The 9,396-nt window shown below is 59.4% G+C and overlaps 1 long non-coding RNA gene across 1 annotated transcript; it reads right to left on the bottom strand.

Moving 5' to 3' along the window:
* Positions 1-2,924: 2,924 nt before the first annotated feature.
* LOC122102037 lies at positions 2,925-7,112 on the bottom strand. The gene is made up of 3 exons (XR_006146448.1): positions 6,959-7,112; positions 5,753-6,404; positions 2,925-4,895 (listed from the first exon to the last, which is right to left on the bottom strand). It is a non-coding gene; the product is annotated as an uncharacterized LOC122102037 (long non-coding RNA).
* Between the last annotated feature and the right edge of the window lie 2,284 nt (positions 7,113-9,396).

Raw genomic sequence — 9,396 nt, forward strand, 5'->3', positions numbered from 1 at the left:
GCTGGGGTTGTGAGCACAGCCGTGCTCAGGTGTGGCCTGGGTGGCCTCAGATATTCTGTGTAGTGGGCAAGGGTGAGCTTGAGGCCCCTTTACCACCAGAGTCAACCCTGACAGAGGAGCCAGGAGGCCCCAAGAAAGGGCAGGATGTGGGGCTGGGAAGGTGGCTCAGGGGTAGAGTGCTTGCCTCGCATGCATCAGGCTCTAGGTTCGATTCCTCAGCACCACATAAGCAGAAAAGCCAGAAGTAGCACCATGACTCAAGTGGTAGAGGGCTAGCCTTGAGCTGAAGAGCTGAGGGACAGCGCCCAGGCCCAGAGTTCAGGCCCCACAACTGACCAAAAAAAAAAAAAAGGGGAGGGCAGGATGAATACTCAAAGGTACTTAATTTTTAAGACTGCCCTTTTGACTCATAGGTTATTTAGAAACGTGTTGCTCAATTCCCAAATATTTGGGGATTTTCCAGATGTCTTTCTGATATCGATTTTTACTTTAGTTCTGATATGGCTTAAGAACACACTTGTAAGGTTTCTATTCTTGTTTTTATGGCCCAGAATATGATCTGTAGCTTAGTGTGATGTGCATTTGGCTGCTGTGGCGGAGGGCACTGTGGAATATCTCTTAGGTCAAGCTGGTAGATAAAGCTGCTAGGTCATCAATATCCTCATCGATTTTCTGTCTCTTTGTTTTATCAATTACTGAGTGTGCGGTGTGGATTTGTCAATTTCCCTCCTCAGGTTTATCAGCACTCCCTTCATGTGGTGTGGAGTTTTGTTGTTGGATGCATAGATATTTAGGATCACTACGTCTGCTTGGAGGAGGGAACCTTTTATCATTAGGTAATGGCCCCATTTTACCCCTGAACATTTTTCCTGCTCTTGTCTACTTTGCCAAAATCAATGCATTTACTCCCCTTGAGCTACAGCTTGCGTTTTCCTGATATAGTGCCCTTCCTGTTGCTCTTCGCAGACCCATGTTTTATGTTAACTTAGTAAGCATGGGTTTCTTAGTCAGCATGCACTTACTTCTCGCTGATGGGCTTGGCATGTGAAGTGGCACTTAACAAGACTTGGTAGAGCGAGTTGACTGCTCTCATCTACACGTGGTCTTGCATTTTTCCACCTCTGGCTTGGGTCTCAGCATGGGAACTTTCCTCCAGGCTCTCAGCACCCAGCCTTCCTTTCTCTAACCGCTGAGGTTATCTGGGATGCCTCTGAATGAACTTTTCCTCTCTGTCTCTGTGACTCTGACTTCTCACATTACTATTTTGCTCTTTCTTGTCGTTTCCTTCTGCTGAAATTGCCCACCAAATAGTGCATTGATTATCTTTTCCATTAGAACCTTTATCACGTTATTTCTGAAATTTTAATTTCCTGCCTGTAGGCATAATGCTATATCTAAGTCCGGTCTTTACTCTGCTTGGGCACGTTTGTCTTGTTTATCACATGACTTGCTGGGAGCAGGACTTCTGTGACAGGAAGGGGGCAGGGGCTGAGTGGGGGCCAGGCTGCCATGTTGAAATGGGCAGATCTCTGTATGCCCCCCTGGGGGCTCCGCACTACTCAGGAGCTGAGGGGTGAGGCCGCGGTTGCCATGGCTACCCTGTCCCAGCCAGACGTCCGTTCCTCCAGTGGCAGTGCCCCCGTCCCCCTGCCCCCCAGAGGTGCTGCGCGGACTGTCACTAGCAGAGGCTTCTTGCCACCGCGCTGGTGTAGATGAGAACATTCTGATTCTCCACAAGACCTTGCTTTGGGGTGTGGCCAGCCTGTGTCCCCGTCACCTCCCCTCCCCAGGGAGCTGCATGCCCCTCCCCTCCTCACGAGGATCCGTCCGGTGGGCCTGTGCTCCTTTCCCCCCTCCAGGCTGGTGAGGGCGGCTGTGGACCCTCCCTCCCCAGGACTCTCAGATTCTCCCTGGCCGTCCCCCTGGGCACCTGCTCTGTTTCCTGGAAGCGGCATCTTGAGGGAACCGGCCGTGGAGCTCCATACCTGGAGCTCCAGTGCTTCGTGTCAGACCAGCTTAATCTTTTTGCCATTCGACAGTACATTTCCTCATTAGCTAAATACTCACTCTGTTTTCCTATAGGCTTGTAGAGTCGGAGTGAGTTTGCCCTGACACAATATTCACACAGAGGCCAGAGGAGACACTGAGGATGGTGCACCAAGGCCCTGAGATTCAAGTCCCCAAAGCAAGTTGCATGTGTTGGAGCATTCTGGAGTATAGTCTGGAACATTCTGGGTTCCTGCTGCCACCTGAGATGCACCTGAGCCTGTCACCCCCAACATGTGAGGGCAGGGCGGGCAGTGGGTGCAGCCACGGCCCTGTCCCCACAGCGCAGAACCAGCTCTGAAGGGCAGACGCCAGGGCCTGCCTAGCGGGGAAGAGCCCAGGCAGACTGGGGAGGGAGATGCCAGGAGCAAGTCCAACTTCAGTAATCCTCACTCATGGCTCCCTTCGGTTCTGACTTCTTGGCTGTTTGTATAAACCTAGGTTCGTCTGGTTCTTGTGTCTGTCAGGCAGATGCTGGTCTGGTGTGAGGTCATTGTAAGCATCCGTTTTTAAAAACGACATTTACATTTTCATCCCCAGTCCACTTAATTCATTACAGCAATGATGGAAGGAATTGAGCTCTCTGAGCGCTGGTCACTTCTCTCTTGGGAGAGTCAAGAAGCAATGCCAAAGGATCGTGCGCCTGGATGGGCCTTGTGCTTCCTGCCGAGAGGCCACACCCCCCAAGGCCAGTGCACACAGCGGTGAGCGTGCCACTGTAAGGGCATTTTGCTGTGGATTGTCAGGCTCATTTTGCAGAATTTAAATGAAAAATATTTAAAGTGCCAGCAAATTTCAAATTTCCCAGGCACCGACATAAAGTTGCTTTAGTTTCTATCTCTTTTGATCTGAAAGCAAAAGCAATAAACAAGCCAGCAGCAAATCGATGAGATAATTATTCTGTAACGAATTCCAAGCACTGTAAATTAACCTGTCAAATGGCTCTGGCCCTGTGGGGTGTTCTCAGCCCTGAGAACGCTGAGGGGAGGGTGCGTGTACACCCCACATGCCAGCATCGACACAATCAAGGTCTGGGGAATGGGAAGGGGAGGCTCGGAGGGCCAAGAGGACATGATGAGGAAGGGGGATTACTGCCTCCCCCGGCCCTGCAGCGTGGGATTCCTCTTCCCTGGGACAGTGCACTAGAGGAGGTGTGATTGGGAAGGAGGGTAGGCCTCATGGAGTCTGTCCAGGGAACGGGCCTGTGGCTGCTACCATAATTGGCCGCTCTGGAGCCTCCTCTGCTGCTATTAGGTTAACAAGCTGAGCGCGTCCGTGTGTGGCACACACTCCTCTCGCTCTGCTGTGGGCGGGTGTGCAGCTCTCCTGACTGTGGGTGCCTGCCAGCCAGGCTTCTCCAGAGGGGTGGCACCCAGCACCCCCTCAGGCCTGGCCCTTTCCCAGCGCTCATCCTGGGGCCCAGGCCACGGGGGCGTGGCTCTGTGCGAGGCTGGCCCCCGAGCGTGGGGAAGGCTGGAGGTCCGCAGGGCCGTCCGTGTAGGATGAAAATAGCTAGTGCCCTGTTCTCACCGGGAGGCTGGGAACTTCTTCCACAGCAGTCGGCGCAGGGGTGAGCCAGGAGGTACCAGTGGGTGCGGTGACCTTCTGCTCCCACCCCTCCGCGCAGGCCAGGCAGGTGTTAGCCTGGGAGAAGGGGGTATGCCCATTTCTTCTGGACCTGGTTGGAAACTTGAGGCTCCCTCCAGGCTGCAGGTCTTCGACACCAACTGGGCTCCTTCCCCTTCCCCCTCTCCCCAGGGCCGTGGGCATTGCTAAGCAGGCCCTGAGGGTAGCTTTTTCTGAGGCCAAGTCCTTCTGTTTGGCCAAAGCTTGGGATGAGCCTGGAGTGTGGCAGCTGCCCACGAGCCCTTCGGCCTGCACGCCTTCCATAGCTGGGTCTCTATTCCCATCCCTGAGCAGATCCTTAAGCCCAGCACTCAACGTGACTTTGACTGGGCTCTGGGAGTCGCATCTCCCACACTGGCTGGGCTGGTGGGAGCTCCCGGCCAGCAGTGCGACTAGCCAAGGATGAGAATGAGTCAAGCTGGGACTCAGAGCCCAACCAGGAAATGCTGGTTTCCATGATCTCCAGGAAGAGGTGGCAGACTGTTCTTGCCGGCTCTGAGCCATGATCTGGGGACAAGCATGGCATTGCGGGAAGAGCTGCCGTATGAAGGAAGCCAGTGCAGAGAAGGTGGTCTGTGTGCTGGTGACGACACTTGAGCCCCTAGATCAAAGCAAGTCTCCAGAATATCTCAGTGGCTCTTCTGGCTTAGGCTGGTTCGATTTGAGTTTGCTGTTGCTCACCACAGAAAGGCTTCCCGCAGGTACCTGGTCTGGCTCCCGCAGGTCCAGACCCCGTGAGCTGGCCAGGGCCCTCCCCACGCCGGACCTCTCTGCACATCACGCTCCACATCCTCCTGAGTGGGGTCACCGCAACCCTGGAGATGCACAGCAGGGGAGCCAGGCAGTCCTGCGCTCTGGAGCTGGAGGCCTAGGCAGCTCCTTACCTGTGTCAGTGCCTTGGTATCCTCAGGCCAGTGCGTTTACTAGGTCATCTTCACTCTTGAGGCTAGGCTGAGGGTTAAATGAGAGGGTGCAAGGCAGAGAGAGAGGCCTGGGAGCAGGGAACTTCCTGCCAGGCCCAGCAATAACATATGCATCGAAGGAGTCTGTATCCTCCCACCGAGGTCAAGAGTCCCGAGATATTCTTCACCCGAGTCATCCTGAGGTGTGCGTGCCTGTACTTGATCACCGCTTGAGTGCTGGTAGTTGGCACGTCCATCCTGCGCCCACTGGCAGAGCTCCGGGCAGGCCCCATATCACACCACCGGCCTGTGGTAAATGAGCTGTAACAGCACACAATTATCCTCAAAGGTGATCTGTGTCCTTTTCTTTCTAAATACATTTGTGCATTATGAACCTGTAATTAAAACTGAGGTGGCATCACTCGGCACAAGATCATGCATGCAGAATGAGGGCTGCAGCCAGGCTGAGGGGCTGGGTGTCCCGGCCTTGAGGTAACTGAGCGCTGCCCAACGCATGTGCTGTGTTCTCCCCAATGGAAGTGGACTTGAAAGTCTTCTGAAGACCTCAATGCATGTTAATTCCCCACCCCGTCTCCATTTCCTATGCTCCTTGAAGGCTTTATGAGCAGGTGACATGCTGGGAGGGAAACTGCAGCAGTGGGACAGTCCAGCTCTCCAGCCCTCCCCCGTGGGCAGTGGGACACCCCCTCCCCCGTGGGCAGCAGCAGTGGGACGCCCTCTCCCCCCCAGTGGGCAGCAGTGAGTCGCCCCCTCCCCCCAGTGGGCAGCAGTGGGATGCCCTCTCCCCCCAGTGGGCAGCAGTGAGACGCCCCCTCCCCCGTGGGCAGCAGCAGTGGAGTGTTGGGAGCCCACGTACAGAGTAGGGGGCAGTCCTGTCAGGGCGGAGCTGGGCAGCGGGTGTGCGGTGTGGCCGAGACCCGGGCTGTGCTGAGCCACAGGCCACCAGCTGTGCCAGGGACGAGTGAGTCCTGGTTTCTGGGGCCCAGGCTGCAGCCCCGGACTCCAGCAAATGTCAATCAGACAACTTTGAAGCACCTGTGAGGGATTTTCACTGGCTTTTGAGTCTCCGCTGGTGCTGACATGCTGGCATGCAGTGGGAAGAGGAGGGAGAGGGGAAGGGGGAGGAGGGGACTTGGCATGGAGTCCTCATTCTCTACCTTCTCACTCCATTCCGAGTGGGCAATCTGAGAGCCAGGATGACATCTTCCACTGGCCCCATCTGGTAAAGCACAGCAGCTTCACGGAGGCTGACCTTCAGTAGGACAGTCAAGTCACAGGTGAAGAGCAGGCACACTCAAGGAAGGAAGCCAGGCCCAGCTTCCCTGTCCACCTAGTTAATAGCCCTGGGAGAGGGACCTTGGCCTAGTCTTCCTCCTGAGCTCTGGGAGGGTGCTCCCTTGCCTGATGCCAGCTCCATCTCAATCCCTGGAGATGCCCGAGCCTCCTGAACCTTGGCCGCCCACCACCACCTTGGTAACTACGGCGTCCCAATTGAGCACCACTTGTGATGAGGGAGATTTTGGGGCGGCCTGGTCAGCTGGCTGCAACCTGGGGAGACGGATGAAGGTGTGGAGCATCCCTGTAAGTGCTCTCTATCCAAGAGATAAAGGCCTTACTGCAAAACACGCATGGTACCAGAATAGCTGGAGAAGACATGGACACTCAGGAAGGTTGTTTTGACTAAAAGCTTCTCTGTGTTCTCTGGAAGGTCGAAGGGTGGTTAGCTCAACAGAGACCCCCATCTCCTGGGCACACACGCCAAGCTGAACCCACTGCTCTGGTTTCCAAAACTGCTGCATTTCTGAGTATCTGGAATTTAACAAAAGGGAAGTTCAGCTCAGAGCTGCTTTCTTTCTAGCCCTGGGTCTGTGTCTGGGGCCACAGAGAGCTGGGCAATGGTGCACACGCAGCCTGTGTCCAGAACCCAGAGTGGCCTCCTGTGGGCAGTCTGGGGCACCGGTGAGCAGCCTGGCCATGTGTGTGCCATGGCAGTGTGTGCCATCCGTGAGTCCACCTGTGTCATGCAGTGTGTCACCTGTGTGCTGTCTCTGCGTCCTTGGCACTGCTGTGTGTGCTCACAGTGAGGATGGCCTTCGTGGCTGTTGGTCAAACACTGCTGACTGGATTCACCTCCCCTAGGTGACGAGGGCATGTCTTGTGGGGGCATTTCCGTGTGCACCCCAGCCGCACTTATTTCAGGTCCTGCTGTTAGCCGTGCCCTCTGATCACACCGCATCCTGCAGCCTGTGCACGCTCGCTTGGGTGGTGGCGGGCTGCTCCCGAGTGACTGCTGTCACCCCTAGCAGCAGGGTTCACGCTGCTTGTCCCCGGGTCACAACCTCGCGTGTCGTGCTGGGGCTTACCTGTGTTGTGCGGCCCGCATACTACTCCGTGTGTAACCGGCTCAGCGTGGTGACACTGCAGCTGCCACCTGCTCGTTCTGACAGTCATGAGAGAGCCGAGCTGTGGAGAATAAGGAGAGGTGGGGAGCGGGAAGTGGGGAACCGGAAGTGAGGAGCCGGACGTGAGCCTGAGCTTTTGCTCTACGGGGGAAGCCGCAGCCCGCAGCGCCCCCAGGGCTCGCGACGGCAGAGCCGGGGTGTCGCGGTCCGGACTGCTCGGGCCGGCTGGGGTGCGCTGGGGTCCGCTCGGGTCGTTCGGACTCCCGTGGGCGGGCCGGCAGTGCCTCGAGTCCGCTCCACGGAGCAGACGGGGAGGGCTCGGCTCCAGGGCCGGAAGACCGCGGGGCGGGCCCGCTTCAGACGGGGCCAGAGCGCTGTGGACTCCTCAGATCCAAGCTCAGCGGCCGGCCCGGCTCCACCTCCCGGCCCCACGCGGCAGGCGGCCCCGGGAGGCCCAGCGCCGGCCCGACCACGCCCTGGAGCCAGCCCTGGGGGGCCCTGGCACTCCATTGGACAACCGGAACCTCGTGACCTTCCTTGAGCCAATCACTGCGTCCAGGACACTGCCAATGCTAGAGTGTAAGAGCCTTTCCCATTGGCCTGGGACAAAGGCGCGCTGGCGGAGTCACGTGACCCTCCCTACCCCACTCCCAGCCAAACAAGGTGCGAAGGTGACCGAAGGTGACCGGCTTCCCACGCCCTGGGACCGCGTCCCCTGCTCCCTCCCGACCAGGGCCCCTCGCCTGCCTCCCGGTCACACTGGTAGCTTGGTCCCAGGCCTTTCCCTGGAGGCGGCGCACTGAGGCAGCATGACCCCAGGAAGACCTCCGTGTAACGCGAGCCTTGAGAGCACGCGGGACCCAAGTCAGAGCTCGGCCTGAGCGGAGGCGCCTGCGCCCTGGAGTCCAGGAGCCAGGGGGGACATGAGCGCTGCAGGGGACATGAGCGCTGCAGGGGACATGAGCGCTGCAGGGGACATGAGCGCTGCAGGGGACATGAGCGCTGCAGGGGGGATGAGCGCTGCAGGGGGGGATGAGCGCTGCAGGGGGCATGAGCGCTGCAGGGGGGGATGAGCGCTGCAGGGGGGGATGAGCGCTGCAGGGGACATGAGCGCTGCAGGGGACATGAGCGCTGCAGGGGACATGAGCGCTGCAGGGGGCATGAGCGCTGCAGGGGACATGAGCGCTGCAGGGGGGATGAGCGCTGCAGGGGGATGAGCGCTGCAGGGGGGGATGAGCGCTGCAGGGGGGATGAGCGCTGCAGGGGGCATGAGCGCTGCAGGGGGGGATGAGCGCTGCAGGGGGGATGAGCGCTGCAGGGGGCATGAGCGCTGCAGGGGGGATGAGCGCTGCAGGGGGGATGAGCGCTGCAGGGGGCATGAGCGCTGCAGGGGGGATAAGCGCTGCAGGGGGGATGAGCGCTGCAGGGGGATGAGCGCTGCAGGGGGATGAGCGCTGCAGGGGACATGAGCGCTGCACGGGGATGAGCGCTGCAGGGGGATGAGCGCTGCAGGGGACATGAGCGCTGCAGGGGGGATAAGCGCTGCAGGGGGGATGAGCGCTGCAGGGGGATGAGCGCTGCAGGGGGGGATGAGCGCTGCAGGGGGGATGAGTGCTGCAGGGGACATGAGCGCTGCAGGGGGGATGAGCCCCGCAGGGGGATGAGCGCTGCAGGGGATGAGCGCTGCAGGGGGGATGAGCGCTGCAGGGGACATGAGCGCTGCAGGGGACATGAGCGCTGCAGGGGGATGAGCGCTGCAGGGGCATGAGCGCTGCAGGGGACATGAGCGCTGCAGGGGGGGATGAGCGCTGCAGGGGGGATGAGCGCTGCAGGGGACATGAGTGCTGCAGGGGACATGAGCGCTGCAGGGGGGGATGAGCGCTGCAGGGGGGATGAGCGCTGCAGGGGACATGAGCGCTGCAGGGGACATGAGCGCTGCAGGGGGATGAGCGCTGCAGGGGGGGTGAGCGCTGCAGGGGGGATGAGCGCTGCAGGGGACATGAGCGCTGCAGGGGGGGTGAGCGCTGCAGGGGGGATGAGCGCTGCAGGGGGGGTGAGCGCTGCAGGGGGGATGAGCGCTGCAGGGGGATGAGCGCTGCAGGGGGCATGAGCGCTGCTGGGGGGGATGAGCGCTGCAGGGGGATGAGCGCTGCAGGGGGATGAGCGCTGCAGGGGACATGAGCGCTGCAGGGGGGATGAGCGCTGCAGGGGACATGAGCGCTGCAGGGGGGATGAGCGCTGCAGGGGGGGGTGAGCGCTGCAGGGGGGGTGAGCGCTGCAGGGGGGGTGAGCGCTGCAGGGGGGGTGAGCGCTGCAGGGGGATGAGCGCTGCAGGGGGGATGAGCGCTGCAGGGGGGATGAGCGCTGCAGGGGGATGAGCGCTGCAGGGGACATGAGTG

This window comes from Dipodomys spectabilis, unplaced genomic scaffold, assembly GCF_019054845.1.
Source record: "Dipodomys spectabilis isolate Male_0828 unplaced genomic scaffold, ASM1905484v1 ptg000725l, whole genome shotgun sequence".
In the NCBI taxonomy this organism is placed as follows: domain Eukaryota; kingdom Metazoa; phylum Chordata; class Mammalia; order Rodentia; family Heteromyidae; genus Dipodomys; species Dipodomys spectabilis.